The sequence below is a fragment of the Peromyscus eremicus genome, unplaced genomic scaffold (genome assembly GCF_949786415.1).
Source record: "Peromyscus eremicus unplaced genomic scaffold, PerEre_H2_v1 PerEre#2#chrX_unloc_4, whole genome shotgun sequence".
In the NCBI taxonomy this organism is placed as follows: domain Eukaryota; kingdom Metazoa; phylum Chordata; class Mammalia; order Rodentia; family Cricetidae; genus Peromyscus; species Peromyscus eremicus.
Genome location: NW_026734291.1, coordinates 146885 through 170634, shown reverse-complemented (window position 1 = coordinate 170634; position 23750 = coordinate 146885).

Here is a 23750-nt window from a genome sequence, read left to right as displayed (position 1 = left end):
ACTCTTCTACTCTACTGTGTTTTCTACAGGGCCAGAACAGTGAGCTTGCTCAGAACAAAAGAACTGTGCTTTCTACAAACACGGGCCATATCTAGTTCAACTCTTCTTACGAAACTGACAAGAACAGTAGCTTCTCTTCAGTCCAATACACTGTACTTGCTGGGAACAGATGCGAGGGCTATTTGCATTGTGCATGGCAATGGGAGCACAATACTGTCTTTCATTACCAGAAAACAAGTCTTGTTTATAGGATCAGAGACTGCATGTCATTCAACTCCGTTTATGAATGGGAAACAAACTCTAGCTCGCCTTACAAGAAACACACTCTGCTTTTGAGGAAAGAGCAATCTTGTACTGTACTGTGTTTAATATAGTTCCAGAACAGTGAGCTTGTTCAGACCAAAAAAAGTGTGTTTACTGCACGCACGGGCCTTATTTAGTTCAACTCTGCTTAGGAAACTGAAAGAACAGTGGCTTCTCTTCAGTCCAATACACCATAATTGCTGGGTACAGACTCGAGGGCCATTAGCACTCTGTATGGCAATGGGATCACAATAGGGACTTTCCTTACCAGAAAACAACTCTTGCTCTTAGGACCAGAAACTGCATGTGATTCAACTCCGTTTATGAATGGGAATCAAACAGTAGGTGGCCTTACAAGAATCACACTTTTCTTTTGAGAAAAGAGCACTCTTCTCTCTACTGTGTTTGCACTAGGGCCACAACAGTGAGCATGCTCAGAACAAAAGAATTGTGGTTTCTACACAGACGGGCCATATGTAGTTCAACTCTGCTTAAGAAACTGACAGGAACAGTAGCTTCTCTTCAGTCAAATACTTTGTACTTGCTGGGAACAGACGCGAGGGCTATTTTCACTGTGTATGGCAATGGGAGTACAATAGTGACTTTCCTTATCAGAAAAAAATCTTGCTCATAGAACCAGAAACTGCATGTGATTCACCTCCGTTTATAAATTGGAAACAAACACTAGCTCGCCTTACAAGAAACACACGCTGCTTTTGAGAAAAGAGCACTCTTCGACACTACTGTGTTTCCATAGGGCCAGAAAAATTAGCTTGCACAGAACAAAAGAATGTGCTTCCTACACACACGGGCCTTATCTAGTATAACTCTGCTTACGAAACTGACAAGAACAGTATCTTCTCTTCAGTCCATTACACGGTTCTGGCGGGGAACAGAAGCGAGTGCTGTTTGCACTGTGTATTGCAAAGGGAGCACAATAGTGACTTTCCTTACCAGAAAACAACTCTTGCTCTTAAAGCCAGAAACTGTATGTGATTCAACTCTGTTTATGAAATGGAAGCAAACACTAGCTCCCCTTAGAAGAAACACACTCTGCTTTTGAGAAAAGTGCAATCTTCTACTCTACTGTGACCTATAGGGCCAGAAGAGTAAGCTTGCTCAGAACAAAAGAAGTGTGTACCACATATTCAGGCCATATATAGTTCAAATCTGCTAAGGAAACTGACAAGAACAGTAGATTCTCTTCAGTGCAATAAACTGTACTTGACAGGAACAGAATGGAGGGCTATTTGCACTGTGTATGGCAATGGGAGCGCAATAGTAATTTTCCTTACCAGAAAACAACTCTTGCTCGTAGGACCAAAAACTGCATGTGATTCAACTCCGTTCATGAATGGGAAACAAACACTAGCTTGCCTTACATGAAATACACTCTTCTTTTGAGAAAAGAACACTCTTCTACTATACTATGACGTATAGGGCCAGAAGAGTGAGCTTGCTCAGAACAAAATAAATGTGCTCCTGCACACACAGGCCATATCTAGCTCAACTCTGCTTAGGAAACTGACAAGAAGTGTATCTTCTCCTCAGTCCAATAGTCTGTAATTGCTGGGAAGAGACGCAAGTGCTGTTTGCACTGTGTATGGAAATGGGAACGCAATAGTGACTTTCCTTACCAGAAAACAACTCTTGCTCGTAGGACCAGAAACTGCATTGATTCAACTCTGTTTATGAATGGGAAACAAACACTAGCTCATCTCAGAAGAAACACACTCTGCTTTTAAGAAAAGAGCACTCTTTTACTCTAGTGTTTTTCCTATAGGGCCAGAACAATGAGCTTGCTCCGATCAAAAGAACTGTGTTTCCTACACACGGGCCATATTTACTTCAAGTCTGCTTAGGAAACTGAAAGAACAGTGGCTTCTCTTCAGTCCAATACACTGTACTTGCTGGGAAGAGAAGCGAGGTCTAATTGAAATGTGTATGGCAATGGATGCGCAATAGTGACTTTTCTTACCCCCAAACACCTCTTTCTCATAGGACCAGAAACTGCGTGTTATTCAACTCTTTTTATGAATGGGAAAAAAACACTAGATCGCCTTACAAGAAACACATGCTGCTTCAGAGAAAAGAGCACTTTTCTTCTCTACTTTGTTTCCTATAGGGCCAGAAGAATGAGCTGCTCAGAACAAAAGAACTGTGATTCCTGCTCACATTGGACATATATAGTAAAACTCTGCTTAGAAAACTGACAAAACAGTATCTTCTCTTCAGTCCAATGCACTGTACTTGCTGGGATGAGCGCGAGTGCTATTTGCACTGTGTATGTCAAAGGGAGCGCAATAGTGACTTTCCTTATGAGAAAACAACTCTTGCTCATAGGACCAAAAACTGCATGTGATTGAACTGCGTTTATGAATGGGAAACAAACACTAGCTCGTCTCATAAGAAACACACTCTGCTTTTGAGAAAACAGCACTCTTCTGCTCAACTGGAATTCGTATAACTCCAGAAGTTTGAGCATGCTCAGACCAAAAGAACTGTGCTTCCTACACACACAGGCCATATCTAGTACAACTCTGCATTTGAAACTGACAAGAACAGTAGCTTCTCTTCAGTCCAATACAGTGTACTTGCTGGTAAGAGACGCGAGTGCTATTTGCACTGTGTATGGCAAAAAGAGCACAATAGTGACTTTCCTTACCAGAAAACAACTCCTGCTCTTAGGACCATAAACTACATGTGATTTAACTCTGTTTATGAATGGGAAACAAACACTTGCTCGCTTTATAAGAAACACACTCTGCTTTTGAGAAAAGAGCACTCTTCTACTCTACAGTGTTTCCTATGTTGCTAGAACAGTGAGCTTGCTCAGAACAAATGAACTGTGCTTCCTACACACATGGTCCATATTTAATTCAGTTCTACTTAGGAAACTGACAAGAACAGTAGCATCTCTTCAGTACATACACTGTACTTGCTAGGAACAGATACGAATGCTATTTGCACTGTGTATGGCAATGGGAGCACAATAGTGACATTCCTTACCAGACAAACCACTCTTTCTCTTAGGACCAAAAACTGTATGTGATTCAACTCTCTTTATGAATTTGAAACAAATACTAGCTCGCCTTACAAGAAACAAACTCTGCTTTTAAGAAAAGGGCACTCTTCTAATCTACTGTGACCTAGAGGGCCAGAAGAGTGAGCTTTCTCAGAACAAAAGAACTGTGTTCCTGCACACACAGTCCATATCTAGCTCAACTCTGCTTAGGAAACTGACAAGAACAGTATCTTCTCTTCAGTCCAATAGTCTATAATTGCTGGGACGAGATGGAAATGTTGGTTGCACTGTGTATGGAAATGGGAGCACAATGGTGAGTTTCCTTACCAGAAAACAACTCTTGCTCTTAGGACCATAAACTACATGTGATTCAACTCTGTTTATGAAATGGAAGCAAACACAAGCTCCCCATACAAGAATCACACTCTGCTTTTGAGAAAAGAACACTCTTCTAATCTACTGTGTTTCTGACCTTGCTCAGAACAAAAGAAGTGTGTCCCTACATACTCAGGCCATATATAGTTCAAATCTGCTAAGGAAACTGACAAGAACTGTAGCTTCTCTTCAGTCCAATAAACTGTACTTGATAGGAACAGACGGGAGGGCTATTTGGACTGTGTATGGCAATGGGAGTGCAATAGTGACTTTCCTTACCAGAAAACAACCCTTGCTCATAGGACCAGAAACTGCATGTGATTCAACTCCGTTTATGATTGGGAAACAAACACTAGCTCGCCTTACAAGAAACACACTCTGCTTTTGAAAAAAGAGCACTCTTCTACTCAGCTATGTTTCCTATAGGGCCAGAACAGTGAGCTTGTTCAAAAAAAATGAACATGGTTCTGGCTTGGAACAGACCAAAAACTGCATGTGATTCAACTCCGTTCATGAAATGGAAGCAAACACTATCTCCTTACAAGAAACACACTCTGCTTCTGAGAAAAAAGCACTCTTCTACTCTACTGTGACCTATAGCGCCAGAAGAGTGAGCTTGCTCAGAACAAAAGAACTATGTTCCTACACACACAGGCCATATATATTACAACTCTGCTCAGGAAACTGACAAGAACAATAGATTCTCTTCAGTCCAATACACTGTACTTGCTGGGAACAGACGCTAGTGCTATTGGCACTGTGTATGGCAAAGGGAACGCAATTGTGATTTTCCTTACCAGAAAACAACACTTGCTCGTAGGACCAAAAACTGAATGTGATTCAACTCCGTTCATGAATGGGAAACAAACACTAGCTTGCCTTACATGAAATACAAATTTCTTTTGAGAAAAGAGCACTCTTCTACTATACTGTGTTTTCTATAGGGCCAGAACAGTGTCCTTGCTCAGAACAAAAGAACTGTTTTTTCTACATGCATGGGCCATATCTAGTTCAACTCTGCTTAGGAAAGTGACAAGAACAGTTTCTTCTCTTCAGTCCAATACACTCTACTTGCTGGGAAGAGACGCGAGGTCTAATTGAAATGTGTATGGCAATTGGTGTGCAACAGTGACTTTCCTTACCAGAAAACAACTCTTGCTCATAGGACCAGAAACTGCATGTGATTCAACTCTCTTTATGAGTAGGAAAAAAACACTAGATTGCCTTACAAGAAACACATTCTGCTTTAGAGAAAAGAGCACATTTCTTCTCTACTGTGTTTCCTATAGGGCCAGAAGAATGAGCTGCTCAGAACAAAAGAACTGTGCTTCCTGCTCACATTGGCCATATATAGTAAAACTCTGCTTAGTAAACTGACCAAACAGTATCATCTCTTCAGTCCAATGCACTGTACTTACTGAGATGAGACGCGAGTGCTATTTGCACTGTGTATGTCAATGGGAGCGCAATAGTGACTTTCCTTATAAGAGAACAATTCTTGCTCTTAGGACCAGAAACTGGATGTGATTCAACTCTCTTTATGAATGGGAAACAAACACTAGCTCGCCTTACAAGAAACACACGCTGTTTTTAAGAAAAGAGCACTCTTCTACTCTACTGTGACCTATAGGGCCAGAAGAGTGAGCTTGCTCAGGACCAAAGAACTGTGTTCCTGCACACACAGGCCATATCTAGCTCAACTCTGCTTAGGAAACTGACAAGAACAGTATCTTCTCTTTAGTCCAATCATCTATTATTGCTTTGAAGAGACGCAAGTGCTGTTTGCACTGTGAATGGATATGGGAGCGCAATAGTGAGTTTCCTTACCAGAAAACAACTCTTGCTCATAGGGCCAGAAACTGGATGTGATTCAACTCTCTTTATGAATGGGAAACAAATACTAGCTTGCCTTACAAGAAGCACACCTTGCTGTTAAAAAAAGAGCATTTCTCTACTGTGTATCCTATAGGGCCAGAAGAATGAGCTTGCTCAGAACAAAAGAACTGTGCTTCCCACAAGCACGTACCATATCTAGTTCAACTCTGCTTAGGAAATTGGCAAGATCAGTAGCTTTTCTTCAGTCCAATACTCTGTATTTGCTGGGAACAGACGCGTGTGCTGTTTACACTGTGTATGGCAATGGGAGCACAATAGTGACTTTCCTTACCAGAAAAAAACTCCTGCTTGTAGGACGAGAAACTATATTGATTCAACTCTCTTTATGAATAGGAAAGAAACACTAGATCACCTTACAAGAAAGACACTCTGCTTTTGAGAAAAGATCACTTATCTTCTCTACTGTGTTTCCTATGGGGCCAGAAGAATGAGCTTGCTTAGAACAAAAGAACTGTGATTCCTACTCACACGGGCATAATATAGTTAAACTCTGCTTAGGAAACTGACAAGAACAGTAGCTTCTATTCAGTCCAATACACTGTAATTGTTGGGAACAGATGCTAGTGCTATTTGTACTGTGTATGGCAATGGGAGTGCAATGGTGACTTTCCTTACCAGAAAACAACTCTTGCTCATAGGACCAGAAACTGCATGTGATTCAACTCCGTTTATGATTGGGAAACAAACAATAGGTCGTCTCATAATAAACAATCTCTCCTTTTGAGAAAAGAGCACTCTTTTACTCTACTGTGTTTCCTGTAGCTCCCTAGAAAAGAGTGAGCTTGCTCAGAACAAAGGAACTGTACTTTCTGCACACACGGACCATATTACTTCAACTCTGCTTAGGAAACTGACAAGAACAGTAGCTTTTCTTCAGTCCAATACACTGTACTTGCTGGGAACATACAGGAGGACTATTTGCACTGTGTATGGCAATGGGAGCGCAACAGTGACTTTCCTTACCAGAAAACAACTCTTGCTCTGAGGACCAGAAACTGCATTGATTCAACTCTGTTTACGAATGGGAAACAAACACTAGCTCATCTCATAAGAAACACACTCTGCTTTTGAAAAGAGCACTCTTCTACTCTACTGTGTTTCCTATAGGGCCAGAAGATTGAGCTTGCTCAGAACAAAAGAACTGTGCTTCTTACACACACGAGCCATATCTATAATAACTCTGCTTAGAAAACTGACAATAGCAGCATCTTCTCTTCAGTCCAATACACTGTACTTGCTGGGAAAATACTCTACAGCTATTTGTACTGTGAATGGCAAAGAGAGCACAATAGTGAAATTCCTTACCAGAAAACAACTCTTGTTCTTAGGACCAGAATTTGCAGGTGATTTAACTCGGTTTTTGAATGGGAAACAAACACTAGCTCACCTTACAAGAAACACACTTTGCTTTTGAGAAAAGAGCACTCTTTTACTCTACTCTGTTTCCTATAGGGCCAGAAGAGTGAGCTTGCTCAGAACAAAAGAACTTTGCTTCCTATACACAAGACCCAAATCTACTTCAACTCTGCTTAGGAAACTTACAAGAACAGTAGCATCTCTTCAGTCCAATACACTGTTTTTGCTGGGAACAGACGCGTGGGCTATTCGCACTGTGTATGGCAAAGGGAGCGCAATAGTGATTTTCCTTATGTGAAAAAAACTCTTGTTCATACGACCAGAAACTGCATGTGATTCAACTCGCTTTATGAATGGGAAACAAACACTAGATCGTCTTACAAGAAAGTCACTCAGCTTTAGAGAAAAGAGCACTTTTCTTCTCTACTGTGTTTCCTATAGGGCAAGAAAAGTGAGCTTGCTCAGAACAAAAGAACTGTGATTCCTACTCACAAGGGCCATATATAGTAAAACTCTGCTTAGGAAACTGACAAAATGGTATCTTCTCTTCAGTCCAATGCTCTTTCCTATAAGGCCAGAACAGTGAGCTTGCTCAGATCAAAGTAACTGTGCTTCCTACACACACGGGCCATAGCTAGTTCAAATCTGCTTAGGAAACTGACAAGAACAGTAGCTTCTCTTCAGTCCAATACACTCTACTTGCTGGGAACAGACGCGAGGTCTATTTGCTCTGTGTATGGTAATGGAAGCACAATAGTGACTTTCCTTACCAGAAAACAACTCTTGCTCATAGGACCAGAAACTGCATGTAATTCAACTCCGTTTATGAATTGGAAACAAGCACTAGCTTGCCCTACAAGAAACACAGGCTGCTTTTGAGAAAAGAGCACTCTTCGACACTACTGAGTTTCCATAGGGCCTGAAAAATTAGCTTGCACAGAACAAAAGAATGTGCTTCCTACACATACGGGCCATATCTAGTTCAACTCTGCTTAGGAAACTGACAGGAACAGTATCTTCTCTTCAGTCCAATATACTGTACTTGCTGGAAACAGACGGGAGTGCTATTTGCGCTGGGTATGGCAATGGGAGCCCAATGCTGACTTTCCTTACCAGAAAACAATTCTTTCTCATAGGACCAAAAACTGCATGTGATTCAACTCCGTTTATGAATGGGAAACAAACACCAGCTCGCCTTACAAAAAACACACTCTGCTTTTGAGAAAAGAGCACTCTTTTCCTCTACTGTGTTTCTTATATAATCAGAAGAGTGAGCTTGCTCCGAACAAAAGAAGTGTGCTTCCCACACAGGGGCCATTCCTAGTTCAACTCTGCTTAGGAAACTGACAAGAACAGTAGCTTCTCTTCAGTCCAATACACTGTACTTGCTTGGAACAGACTTGAGTGCTATTTGCACTGTGTAATACAATGGGAGCACAATAGGCACTTTCCTTACAGGAAAACATTTCTTGCTCGTAGGACCAGAAACTGCATGTGATTCAACTCTGTTTATGAATGAGAAACAAATGCTACCTCGCGTTAAAGAAACACACTCTGCTTTTGAGAAAAGAGCACTCTTCTAATCTACTGTGTTTTCCATAGGGCCAGATGAGTGAGCTTGCTCAAAATAAATGAAGTGTGCTTTCTACAGACAGGGGTCAATTCTGTTCAACTGTGCTTAGGAATTTGACAAGAACACTTCCTTCTCTTCAGACCAATACACTGTACTTGCTGGGAACAGACGCAAGTGCTGTTTCCACTGTGTATGACAATGGGAGCACAATAGTGACTTTCCTGACCAGAAAACTAATCATACTTGTAGCACCAGAAAGTGCATGTGATTCAAATTCGTTTGTGAATGGGAAACAAACAAAAGCTCGCCTTAGAAGAAAAACACTCTGCTTTTGAGAAAAGAGCACTCTTCTACTCTACTGTGTTTCCTATAGGGCCAGAACAGTGAGCTTGCTCAGAACAAAAGAACTGTGCTTTCTACACACATGAGCCATATCATGTGCACCTCTGCTTAGGAAACTGACAGGAACAGTAGCTTCTCTTCAGTCAAATACACTGTACTTGCTGGGAACAGATGTGAGTGCTATTTGCACTGTGTATGACAAAGGGAGCACAATAGTGACTTTCCTTACCAGAAAAAAACTCTTCCTCGTAGGACCAGAAACTGCATGTGATTCAACTCCGTTTATGAAACAGAAACAAACATTACTTGGTCTTAAAAGAAACACATTCTGCTTTTGAGAAAAGAGCACTCTTCTACTCTACATTGTTTCCTATAGGGCAAGAACAGTAAGCTTGCTCAGAACAAAAGTACTTTGCTTCCTACATTCATGGCCCATATCTAGTTCAACTCTTCTTAGGAAACTGACAAGACAGTACCTTCTCTTCAGTCCAATACAATGTACTTGCTGGGAACAGATGCGAGTGCTGTTTGCACTGTGTATGGCAATGGGAGCACATTAGTGACTTTCCCTACCAGAAAGCAATTCTTGCTCGTAGGACCAGAAACTGCATGTGATTCAACTTTGTTTTTGAGTGGGAAACAAACAATAGCAAGCCTTATAAGAAATTCAGTCTGCTTTTGAGAAAAGAGCCCTCTTCTAATCTACTGTGTTTCCTATTGGTCCAGAAGAGTGAGCTTGTTCAGAAAAAATGAACTGTGCTTTCTACACACAGACCATATTCTGTTCAACTCTGATTAGGAAACTGACAAAAACAGTAGGTTCTCTTCTGTCCAATACACGGTACTAGCTTGGAACAGACAAGAGTGCTATTTGCACTGTCCATGACAGTGGGAGCACGTCACTTACTTTCTTTAACAGAAAACAATTCTTGCTCGTAGGACCAGAAGTTGCATGTGATTCAACTCCGTTTGAGAATGGAAAACAAATGTTTGTTCACCTTCCAAGAAACACGATCTGCTTTTGAGAAAAGAGCACTCATCTACTCTACTGTGTTTCCATAGGGCCAGAAGAATGACCTTGCTCAGAACAAAAGAACTGTGCTTCCTACACACACCGACAATATCTAGTTAAATTCTGCTTAGGAAACTGACAACAACAGTAGCTTCTATTCAGTCCAATTCACTGTACATGCTGGGAACAGACATGAGTGCTATTTTCACTGTATATGACAATGGGAGTTCAATAGTGACTTTCCTTACAAGAAAACAACTCTAGTTCCTGGACCAGAAACTGCATGTGATTCAACTGCATTTATGAAACTGAAACAAACATTAGTTCGCCTTACAAGAAACACATTCTGCTTTTGAGAAAAGAGCACTCTCATACTCTACTTTGTTTCCTATAGTGCCAGAACAGTGAGCTTGCTCCGAGCAAAAGAACTGTGCTTCCTACACACACGGGCCATATCTAGTTCAACTCTGCTTCGGAAACTGACAAAAACAGTATCTTCTCTTCAGTCCAATACACTGTACTTGCTGGCAACAGACGCAAGTGCTATTTGTACCACGTATGACAATGGGATTGCAATAGTGTCTTTCCTTACCAGAAAACAACTCTTGCTCGTAGGACCAGAAACTGCATGATTCAATTCCGTTTATGAATGGGAAACAAACACTAGCGTGCCTTAAAAGAAACACACTCTGCTTTTGAGAAAAAAACTCCCTTCTACTCTAATGTGTTTCCTATAGGGCCATAAGAGTGAGCTTGCTCCGAAACAAAGAACTGTGCTTCATACACACACAGGCCATATCTAGTTCAACTCTGCTTAGGAAACTGACAAGAACAGGAGCTTCTCTTCAGTTCAATACACTGTACTTGCTGGGAACAAACGCGAGTGTTATTTGCACTGTGTATGGCAATGAGAACACAATAGTGGCTTGCTCAAAACAAAAGAACTGTGCTTCCTATACACACACGGCATATCTAGTTCCACTCTGCTTAGGAAAATGACAAGAACAGTAGCTTATCTTCAGTCCAATACACTGTACTTGCTGGGAACAGACACGAGTGCTGTTTGCACTCTGTATGGAACTGGGAGCACAATAGTGATTTTCCTTACTAGAAAACAACTGTTGCCCATAGGACCAGAAAATGCATGTGATTCAACTCCATTTATGAATGGGAAACAAACACTTGCTCGCCTAACAGGAAACACACTCTTCTTTTGAAAAAAGAGCACTCTTCTACTCTGCTGTGTTTCCATAGGGCCAGATCAGTGGATTAGCTCAGAACAGAAGAACTGTGCTTCCTACACACAGGGTGCATACATTGTTAACTCTGCTTGTGAAACTGACAAGAACAGTAACATCTCTTCAGTCCAATACACTGTACTTGCTGTGATCAGAAGCGTGAGCTATTTGTACTGTGTATGGCAAAGGGAGTGCAATAATTACTTTCCTAACCAGAAAAAAACTCTTGCTAGTATGACCAGAAACTGCATGTGATTAAACACCGTTTATGAATGGGAAACAAACACTAACTCGCCTTATGAGAAAAACACTCTGCTTTTCAGAAAAGAGCACTCTTCTTCTCTAATGTGTTTCCTATAGGCCCAGAACAGTGAGCTTGCTCAGAACAAAAGAACTGTGCTTCCTCCTCACACGGGCCATATCTAGTAAAAGTCTTCTTAGGAAACTGAAAAGAACAGTAGCTTCTCTTCAGTCTTATTAGACTGAACTTGCTGGGAACAGACAGGAGGGCTATTTGTACTGTGAATGTCTAAGGGAGCACAGTAGTGACTTTCCTTACGATAAAACATTACTGCTTGTAGGACCAGATACTGCATGGGATTCCACTCCGTTTATGAATAGGAAACAAACAATCGCTCGCCTTACATGAAACACACTCAGCTTTTAAGAAATGAGCACTCTTCTACTCTACTTGCTTCCTATAGGGCCAGAACAGTGAGCTTGCTCAGAAAAACAAAACTGTGCTTTCTACTCACACGGGCCATATCTAGTAAAACTCTGCTTAGGAAACTGACAGGATGAGCATCTTCTCTTCAGTCCAATACAGTGTACTTGCTGGGAACAGACACGAGTGCTCCTTACACTGAGTATGAAAATGGGAGCCCAATAGTGACTTTCCTTACCAGAAAACAGCTGTTGCTCATAGGACCCAAAACTGCAAGTGATTCAACTCCGACTATGAATGGGAAACAAACTCTAGCTCACCTTACAAGAAACACACTCTGCTTTTGGGAAAAGAGCACTCATCTACTTTACTGTGTTTCCTGTAGGGCCAGAAAAGTGAGCTTGCTCAGAAAAAAAGAACTGTGCTTCATATACACACGGACCATATCTAGTTTAACTCTGCTTAGGAAATAGACAAGAACAGTAGCTTCTCTTCTGTCCAATACACTGTACTTGCTGGGAACAGACTTGAGTGCTATTTGCACTTTGTATGGAATTTGGAGTGCAATAGTGACTTTCGGCACCAGAAAAAAACTCTTGCTTGTAGGAGCAGAACTGCATGTGATTCAACTCCGTTTATGAATGGGAAACAAACACTAGCTCGTCTTACAAGAAACACACTCTGCTTTTTAGAAAAGAGCTCTCTTCTACTCTACTGTGTTTCCTATAGGGCCAGAACAGTGATCTTGCTCAGAACAAAAGAACTGGGCTTCCTACACACATGGATCATATCTAGTTCAACTCTGCTTAGGAAACTGACAAGAAACATATCTTCGCTTCAGTCCAATACATTGAACATGCTGAGAAGAGACGCCACGGCTATTTGCATTGTGTATGGCAATGCGAGCTCAATAGTGACTTTCCTTACGAGAAAACAACTATTGCTCGTAGGACTAGAAACTGCATGTGATTCAACTCTGTTTATGAATGGGACACAAACACTGTCTCGCCTTAGAAAAAACACACTATGCTTTTGAGAAAAGAGCACTCTTCTGCTCTACTGTGTTTCCTATAGGGCCAGAACAGTGACCTTGCTCAGAACAAAATAACTGTGCTTTCTACTCACACGGGCCAAAACTAGTTCATCTCTGCTTAGAAAACTGACAAGAACAGTAGGTCCTCTTCAGTGCAATACACTGTATTTGCTTTGAACAGACCCGAGTTCTATTTGCACTGCTTTTGGCAATGGGAGCACAATAATGACTTTCTTTACCAGAAAACAACTCTTGCTCATAGGACCAGAAACTGAATGTGATTCAATTGTGTTTATGAATGGGAAACAAACACTAGCTCACCTTACAAGAAACACACTCTGCTTTTGAGAAAAGAGCACTCTTCTACTCTACCGTTTTTCCTACATGGCCAGAAGAGTGAGCTTGCTGCTAACAAAAGAACTGTGCTTCCTACACACACGGGCCATATTTAGTTCAACTCTGCTTAAGATGCTGGTAAGAACAGTAGCTTCACTTCAGTCCATACACTGTACTTGCTGGGAACAGACGCGAGTGCTATTTGCACTGTGTATTGCAATTGGTAGTGCCATAGTGACTTTCCTTACCAGAAAACAACTCTTGCACGTAGGACCAGAAAGTGCATGTGAGTCAACTCCATTTATGAATGGGAAACAAACACTAGCTCACCTTAGAAGAACACACTCTGCTTTTGAGAAAAGAGCACTCTTCAATTTTACTGTGTTTCCTGTAGTGCCAGGACAGTGAGCTTGCTCAGAAAAAAATAACTGTTCTTCCTACACACACGGGACGTATATAGTTTAACTCTGCTCAGGAAAATGACAAGAACAGTAGCTCTCTTCAGTCCAATACACTGTACTTGCAGGGAATAGACGCTAGTGCTATTTGTACTCTATGGAACTGGGAGCTCAATAGTGACTTTCTACACCAGAAAACAACTCTTGCTTATAAGAACAGAAACTGCATCTGATTCCACTCCGTTTATGAAACGCAAACAAACACTAGCTCACCTTAGAAGAACACACTCTGCTTTTGAGAAAAGAGCACTCTTCAATTTTACTGTGTTTCCTATAGGGCCGGAGAGTGATCTTGCTCAGCAAAAAAGAACTGTGCTTCACTACACACACAGGCCATATCTAGTTAAACTCTGATTAGGTTACTGAAAGAATCAGTAGCTTCTCTTCTCTCAAAGACACTGCACTTGCTGAGAACAGACTCGAGTGTTATTTGCACTGAGAATGGCAATGGGAGCCAAATAGTGACTTTCCTTACCTGAAAACAACTCTTGATCGTAGGACCGGAAACTGCGTGTGATTCAACTCCATTTATGAATGGGAAACAAACACTAGATCTCCTTACAAGAAATACACTCAGCTTTTGCGAAAAAAGCACTCTTCTACTCTACTTTGTTTCCTATAGGGCCAGCAGAGTGAGCATGGTCAGAAAAATAGAACTGTGCTTTCTACACACATGGGACATATCTAGTTCAACTCTGCTATGGAAAGTGACAAGAACAGTAGCTTCTGTTCAGTCCAATACAATGTACTTGCAGAGAACAGATGCGAGTGCTATTTGCACTGTGTATGGCAAAGGCAACGCAGTAGTGGCTTTCCTTACTAGAAAACAACTCTTGCTCTTAGGACCAGAAAATGCATGTGATTCAACTCCGTTTTTGAATAGGAAACAAACACTAGATCGCCTTACAAGAAACACACTCTGCTTTTGAGAAAAGAACACTCTTCTACTCTACTGTGTTTCCTATAATGCCAGTAAAGTTAGCTTGCTCAGAACAAAAGAACTGTGCTTTCTACACTCATCGGCCATAGCTAGTTAAACTCTGTTTAGAAAAATGACAGGAACAGTATCTTCTCTTCAGTCTAATACACTGTACTTGCTGGGAGTAGACGTGAGTTCTATTTGGACTGTTTATAGCAATGGGAGCACAATAGTGACTTGCCTTAGCAGAAAACAACTCTTGCTGGTAGGAGCAGAAAATGAACGTGATTCAACTCATTTATGAATGGGAAACAAACACTAGTTTGCCTTATAAGAAACACACTCTGCTTTTGAGAAAAGGGCACTATTCTATTCTATTGTGTTTCCTATAGGGCCAGAAGGGTGAGCTTGCTCAGAACAAAAGAACGGTGCTTCCTACACTCACGGCCATATCTAGTTCAACTCTTCTAAGGAAAGTGACAAGAACAGTAGCTTCTCTTCAGTCCAATACACTTTACTTGCTGGGAACAGACGCGAATGCTATTTGCACTGTGTATGGCAATGGGAGCACAATAGTGACTCTTCTTAGCAGAAAACAACACTTGCTCGTAGGACCAGAAACTGCATGTGATTCAACTCCATTTATGAATGGGAAACAAACCCTAGCTCGCCTTACAAGAAACACACTCTGCATTTGAGAAAAGAGCACTCTTCTACTCTACTGTGTTTTCTATAGGACCAGAACACTGAGCTTGCTCAGAACAAAAGATCTGTGCTATCTACATGCACGGGTCATATCTAGTTAAACTCTGATTACGAAACTGACAAGAACAGTAGCTTCTGTTCATTCCAATACACTGTACTTGCTAGGTACAGAAGCGAGAGCTATTTACACTGTGTATGTCAATGGGAGCAAACTAGTGACTTTCTTTACTAGAAAAATACTCTTGCTCGTAGGACCAGAAACTACATGTGAAAGAACTCCCTGTATGATTGGGAAACAAACACTAGATCGCCTTACGAGAAACACACTCTGCTTTTGAGAAAAGAGCACTCTTCATCTCTACTGTGTTTCCAATAGGACAAGAAAAGTGAGCTTGCTCAGAACAAAAGAACTGTGCTTCCTACACAAATGGGCCATATTAAGTAATACTCTGCTTAGGAAACTGACAAGAACATTAGCTCCTCTTCAGTCCAATACACTGTACTTTCTGGGAACAGACCCAAGTGATATTTGCACTGTGTATGGCAAACGGAGCACAATACTGACTTTCCTTACCAAAATACTTCTCTTGCTCATAGGACCAGAAACTGCATGTGATTCACCTCCGTTTTTGAATGGAAAACAAACACTAGATCGCCTTACAAGAAACACACTCTGCTATTGAGAAAATATCACACATGTTATCTACTGTGTTTCCAATACGGCCAGAAGAGTCAGCTTGCTCAGAACAAAAGAACTGTGCTTGCTACACACACAGGCCATATCTAGTTCAACTATGTTTAGGAAACTGGCAAGAACAGTAGCTTCTCTTCAGTCCAATACACTGTACTTGCTGGGATCAGAACCAAGTGCTATTTGCACTGTGTATGGCAATGGGAGCTCAATAGTGACTTTCCTTACCAGAAAAAACTCTTGCTCCTATGACCAGAAACTGCATGTGATTCAACTCCTTTTATGAATGGGAAACAAACACTTGATCGCCTTACAAGAAACACTCTCTGCTTTCGAGAAAAGATCACACATCTTCTCTACTGTTTTTCCTATAGAGCCAGAAGAGTGAGTTTGCTCAGAAGAAAATAATTGTGCTTCCTACACATACGGGGTACATCTACTTCAACTCTGCTTAAGAAACTGACAAGAACAGTAGCATCTCTTCAGTCCAATAAACTGTAATTGCTAGGAACAGACGAGAGTGGTATTTGCACTGTGTATGGCAATGGAAGCACAACTGTGACTTTCCTTTCCAGAAAACAACTCTTGCTCATAGGACCAAAAACTGCATGTGATTCAACTCTGTTTATGAATGGGAAACAAACACTACCTTATTTTCCAAGAAATACACTCTGCTTTTGAGAAGAGAGCACTCTTATACTCTACTGTGTTTCCTATAGTAACAGAATAGTGAGCTTGCTCAGAACAAAAGTACTGTGTTTCTTACACACACGGCCCATATGTAGTTCAACTCTGCCTAGAAAATTGACAAGAACAGTAGCTTCTCTTCAGTCCAATAGACTGTACTTGCTGGGAACAGACAAGAGGGCTATTAGCGCTGTCTATGGCAATGGGAGCACAATAGTGACTTTCCTTACCAGAAAACATCTCTTGCTCATATTACCAGAATCTGCATATGATTCAACTCCGTTTATGAATGGGTAACAAACAATAGCTCGCCAATACAAGAAACACACTCTGCTTTTGAGACACTCTACTCTGTTTCCTAAAGGGCCAGAAGATTGAGCTTGCTCAGGACAAAAGAACTGTGCTTCCTACACACACGGGCCTTATCTAGTTCAACTCTGCTTAGAAAACTGACAAGAACAGTAGCTTCTCTTCAGTCCAATACACTGTAATTGCAGGGAACAGACGTGAAGGCTATTACCACTGTGTATGGAAATGGGAGCGCAATAGTGACTTTCCTCACTAGAAAACAACTCTTGTTCATAAGACCAGAAACTGCATGTGATTCAACTCCATTTAGGAATGGGAAACAAACTCTTGCTTGCCTTACAAGAAACACACTCTGCTTTTGAGAAAACAGCACTATTCTCATCTATTGTGCTTCCTGTAGCGCCAGAACAGCGAGCTTGCTCAGAACAAAAGACTGGTGCTTCCTACATGCACGGGTCATATCTAGTTCAACTCTCCTTAGGAAACTGAGAAGAACAATAGCTTCTCTTCAGTACAATACATCCTACTTGCTGGGAACAGACGCGAGTGCTATTTGCAATGTGTATGGCAAAGAGAGCACAATAATGACTTTCCTTACCACGAAATTTCTCTTTCTCATAGGACGAGAAACTGCATGTGATTCAACTCTGTTTATGAATGGGAAACAAACACTTGCTCATCTTACAAGAAACACATTCTGCTTTTGAGAAAGAGCACTCTTCTACTCTACTGTGTTTCCTATACTGCAAGAACAGTGAGCTTGCTCAGAACAAATGAACTGTGCTTCTTTCACACAGGGGCCATATCTAGTTTATCTAGGCTTAGGAAACTTACAAGACCAGAAGGTTCTCTTCAGTCCAATACACTGTACCTGCTGGGAACAGACGCAAGTGCTATTTGCACTGTGTATGGAAATGAAATCACAATAGTGATTTTCCTTACCAGAAAACAACTCTTGCTCACAGGACCAGAAACTCCATTTGATTCAACTCCGTTTATGAATTGGAAACAAACACAAGGTCACCTTACAAGAAAAACACTCTATTTTGAGAAAAGAGCACTCTCTACTGTTTTTCCTATAGGGACTGAGAAGTCATCTTGCTCAGAGCAAAACAACTTTGCATCCTACACACACGGGCCATATCTAGTTCAACTCTGCACAAGAAACTGACACGAACAGTATCTTCTCTTCAGTCCAATACACTGTACATGCTGGGAACAGAAGCGAGTGCTATTTGCACTGTGTATGGCAATGGGAACACAATTGTGACTTTCCTTACCATAAAACAACTCTTGATTGTAGGAACAGGAAATACATGTGATTAAACTCCGTTTATGAATGGGAAACAAACACTAGCTCGCGTTATAATAAAAACACTTTGCTTTTGAGAAAAGAGCACTCTTCTAATCTACTGTTTTTCCTATAGTGCCAGAACAGAGAGCTTGCTCAGAACAAAAGAACTGTGCTTGCTCCCGTCACGGGCCATATCTACTTATTCTCTTCTTAGGAAACTGACAAGAACAGCAGCTTCTCTTCAGTTCAATACACTGTAGTTGCTGGGAACATACACGAGGGCTATTTGCACTGTGTATCACAATTAGAGCACAATAGTGACTTTCCTTACCATAAAACAACTTTTGCTTGCCGGACCAGAAACTGCATGTGATTCAACTCCCTTTATGAATGGAAATCAAACACTAAATCGCCTTACAAGAAACAAACTCTGCTTTTGAAAAAGTGCACTCTTCTTCAATACTGTGTTTCCTACAGTGCCAGAAGAGTGAGCTTGCTCAGAACAAAAGAACTCTGCTTCCTACACACACGGGGCATATCTAGTATAACTGCTTAGGAAACTGACAAGAACAGTATCTTTTCTTCATTGCAATACACGGTATGTGCTGGGAACAGACGAGAGTGCTATTTGCACCGTGTATGGCAAAGGGAGCGCAACAGTGACTTTTATTACCAGAAAACAACTCTTGCTCCTAGAACCAGAAACTGCATGTGATTTAACTCCGTTTATGAATGGGGAAAAACACTAGCTCACCTTACAAGAAACACACACTGCTTTTGAGAAAAGAGCACTCTTCTACTCTACTGTGTTTCCTGCAGTGCCACAACAGTGAGCTTGCTCAGGAACTGAACTGTGCTTCCTACAAACATGGGACATATCTAGTTCATCTTTGCTTAGGAAACTGACAAGAACAGTATCTTCTCTGCAGTCCAATACACTGTACTTGCTGGGAACAGACGTTAGTGCTATTTTCACTGTGCATGGCAAAGGGAACACAATAATGACTTTCTTTCCATAAAACAACTTTTGTTTGCAGGACCAGGAACTGCATGTGATTCAACTCCCTTTATGAATGGGAAACAAACACTAGATCGCCTTACAAGAAACAAACTCTGCTTTTGAAAAAGAGCACTCTTCTTCTCTACTGTGTTTCCTATAGAGCCAGAAAAGTGAACTTGCTCAGAACAAAAGAACTGTGCTTCCTACACACACAGGCCATATCTAGTTCAACTCTGCTTAGGAAACTGACAAGAACTGTAGCTTCTCTTCATTCCAATACACTGTACATGCAGGGAAGAGACGTGAGTACTATTTACACTGTGTATGGCAAGGAGAGCAAATAGTGACTTTCCTTACCAGAACAAAACTCTTGCTCATAGGACCAGAAACTGCATGTGATCAACTCCGTTTATGAATGGGAAACAAACACTAGCTCACCTTGCAAGAAAGGCACTCTGCTTTTAAGAAAAGAGTATTCTTCCACTCTAGTGTGATTTCTATAGGGCCAGAAGAGTAAGCTTGCTCAGAACAAAAGAACAGTGCTTCCTACACAAACGGGCCATATCTAGTTCAACTCTGCTTAGGAAACTGACAAGAACTGTAGCTTCTCTTCAGTCCAATACACTTCAGTTGTTGGGAACTGATGCGAGTGCTATTTGCACTGTGTATGGCATTGGGAGCACAATAGTGACTTTCCTTACCAGAAGAAAACTCTTGCTCATAGGACCAGAAACTGCATGTGGTTCAACTCCATTAATGAATAGGAAACTAACACTAGCTAGCTTTACAAGAAACACACTCTGCTTTTGAGAAAAGATCACTCTTCTACTCTACTGTGTTTCTTATAGGGCCAGAACAGTGAGCTTGATCAGAACAAAAGAACTGTGCTTTCTACACACAAGGGCCATATCTAGTAAAACTCGGCTTAGGAAACTGACAAGACCTGTAACTTCACTTCAGTCAAATACACTGTAATTGCTGGGAACATACGAGGGTACTATTTCCACTGTGCATGGCAATGGGAGCCAATAGCGACTTTCATTACCAGAAAAAAACTCTTGGTTGTAGAACCAGACGCTGCATGTGATTCAACTCCGTTTGTGAATGGAAAACAAATACTAGCTTGCCTTAAAAGAAACACACTCTGCTTTTAAGAAAATAGCACTCTTCTACTCTAGTGTGATTTCTATAGAGACAGAAGAGTAAGCTTTCAAAGAAAAAAAACTGTCCTTCCTACACACATGGGCCATATCTACTTCAAATCTGCTTAGGAAACTGTGGAGAACAGTAGCGTCTCTTCGGTCCAATACATTGTAATTGCTTGGAACAGACGTTAAGCCTACTTGCACTGTGTATGGCAAAGAGAGCGCAATAGTGACTTTCCTTACCAGAAAACAACTCTTGCTGTTAGGACCAGATATTGCATGTGATTCAACTCCATTTGTTAATGGGAAACAAATACTAGATCACCTTACAAAAAACACACTCTACTGTTGAGAAAACAGCACTCATCTACTCTACTGTGTTTTCTATAGAGCCAGAAGAGTAAGCTTGCTCAGAACAAAGCACAGTGCTTCCTACACACACAGGCCATATCTTGTTCAACTCTGCTTAGGAAACTAACAAGAACAGTAGATTCTCTTCAGTCCAATACACTTTACTTGCTGGGAACTGACACAAGTGCTATTTGCACTGTGTATGGCAATGGGAACACAATAGTAACTTTCCTTACCAGAAAACAAAATATGCTTGTAGGACTAGAAACTGCATGTGATTCAACTCCAAATATGAATGGAAAACAAACACTAGCTCGCCGTACGAGAAATACACTTTGCTTTTGAGAAAACAGCACTTTTCTCCTCTAATATGTTTTCTATTGGTCCAGAAAGTGAGCTTGGTCAGAACAAAAGAACTGTGCTTCCTGCACACACGGGCCATATCTAATTCAACTCTGCTTAGGAACTGACAAAAACAGTAGCTTCACTTAATTCCAATACACTGTACTTGCTGGGAACAGACGCGAGTGGTATTTGCAATGTGTACGGCAATGGGAGTACAATAATGACTTTCCTTACAAGAAAACAACTCTTGTTTGTAGGACCAGAAACTGCATGTGATTCAACTGCGTTTATGAATGGGAAATAAACACTAGCTCCGCTTATAAGAAACACACTCTGCTTTTGAGAAAACAACACTCTTCTGCTCAACTGGGTTTCGTATAGCTCCAGAAGTTTGAGCTTGCTCAGAACAAAAGAACTGTGCTTCCTGCACACACGGGCCATATCTAGTTCATCTCTGCTTAGGAAACTGACAGGAACAGTAGCTTCTCTTCAGTCCAATACACAGTACTTGCTGGGAACAGACGCGAGTGCTATTTGCGCTGTGTATGGCAAAAAGAGCACAAGAGTGACTTTCCTTTCCAGCTCTTTGGACCAGAAACTGCATGTGATTTAACTCCATTTTTGAATGGGAAACAAACACTAGCTCGCCTTACAAGAAACACACTCTCCTTTTGAGAAAAGAGCACTCTACTACTCTACTGTATTTCCTATAGTGCTAGAACAGTGAGCTTTCTCAGAACAAAAGAACTGTGTTCCTGCACACACAGGCCATATCTAGCTCAACTCTGCTTAGGAAACTGACAAGAACAGTATCTTCTCTTCAGTCCAATAGTCTGTAATTGCTGAGAAGAGACGCAAGTGCTGTTTGAACTGTGTATGGAAATGGGAGCTCAATAGTGACTTTCATTATCAGAAAACAACTCTTGCTTGTAGGACCAGAAACTGGATGTGATTCAACCCCGTTTATGATTGAGAATCAAACAGTACCTCGTCTCATAAGAAACAAACTCTGCTTTTGAGAAAAGAGCAGTCTTCTACTCTAATGTGTTTCCTGTAGTGCCAGAAAAGTGTGAGCTTGCTAAGAACAAAGGAACTGTACTTCCTGAACACACGGACCATATTAGTTCAACTCTGCTTAGGAAACTGACAAGAACAGTAGCTTTTCTTCAGTCCAATACACTGTACTTGCTGGGAATATACGCAAGGGCTATTGGCACTGTGTATGGCAATTCGAGTGCAACAGTGACTTTCCTTACCAGAAAACAACTCTTGCTCATAGGACCAGAAACTGCATTGATTCAACTCTGTTTATGAATGGGAAACAAACACTAGCTCATCTCATAAGAAACACACTCTGCTTTTGAAAAAAGAGCACTCTTCTACTCTACTGTGTTTCCTATAGGGCCAGAAGATTGAAATTGCTCAGAACAAAAGAACTGTGCTTCCTACACACACAAACCATATCTAGTTCAAATCTGCTTAGAAAACTGGCAAGATCAGTAGCTTCTCTTCAGTCAAATACTCTGTACTTGCTGAGAACAGACGCATGTGCTGTTTGCACGGTATATGGCAATGGGAGCACAATAGTGACACTCCTTACCAGAAAACAACTCTTGCTCATGGGACCAGAAACTGCATGATATTCAAATCAGTTTATGAATGTGAATCAAACAGTAGGTGGCCTTCCAAGAATCAAACTTTGCTTTTGAGAAAAGAGCACATTTCTATTCTACTGTGTTTACTATAGGGCCAGAACAGTGAGCATGCTCAGTACAAAAATACTGTGCTTCTTACACACACGGGCCATATCTAGTTCAACTCTACTTAGGAAACTGACAAGAACGGTAGCTTCTCTTCAGTCCAATACACTGTACCTTCTGGGAACAAACACAAGTGCTATTTGGACTGTGTAATGCAATGGGAGCACAATAGTGATTTTCCTTACCAGAAAACAACTCTTGCTTGTAGGACATGAAAATGCATGTGATTCAACTCAGTTTATGAATGAAAAACAAACAGTAGCTCGCCTTACAAGAAATACATTCTGCTTTTAAGAAAAGAGCACTCTTCTACTCTTCTGTTTTTCTTATAGGGCCAGAACAGTGAGCTTGCTCAGATCAAAAGAACTGTGTTACCTACACACACGGGCCATATTTAGTTCAACTCTGCTTAAGAAACTGAAAGAACAGTAGCTTCTCTTCAGTCCAATACACCATATTTGCTGGGTACAGACTCCAGGGCTATTAGCACTGTGAATGGCAATGGGAGAGCAATAGGGACTTCCCTTATCAGAAAACAATTCTTGCCCTTAGGACCAGAAACTGCATGTGATTCAACTCGATTATAAATGGGAATCAAACAGTAGGTGGCCATACAAGAATCATTCTCTGCTTTTGAGAAAAGAGCACTCTTCTACTGTACTGTTTGCACTAGGGCCAGAACAGTGAGCATGCTCAGAACAAAAGAACTGTGATTTCTACACACAGGAGCCAAATCTAGTTCAAGTCTGCTTAGTAAACTGACAAGAATAGTATCTTCTCTTCGGTACAATACACTGGAATTGCTGGGAACAGACACGAGTGCTATTTGCAATATATATGGCAATGGGAGCACAACATGACTTTCCTTACAAGAAAACTACTCTTGCTTGTAGGACAAGAAACTGCATTGATTCAACTCTGTTTATGAGTGGG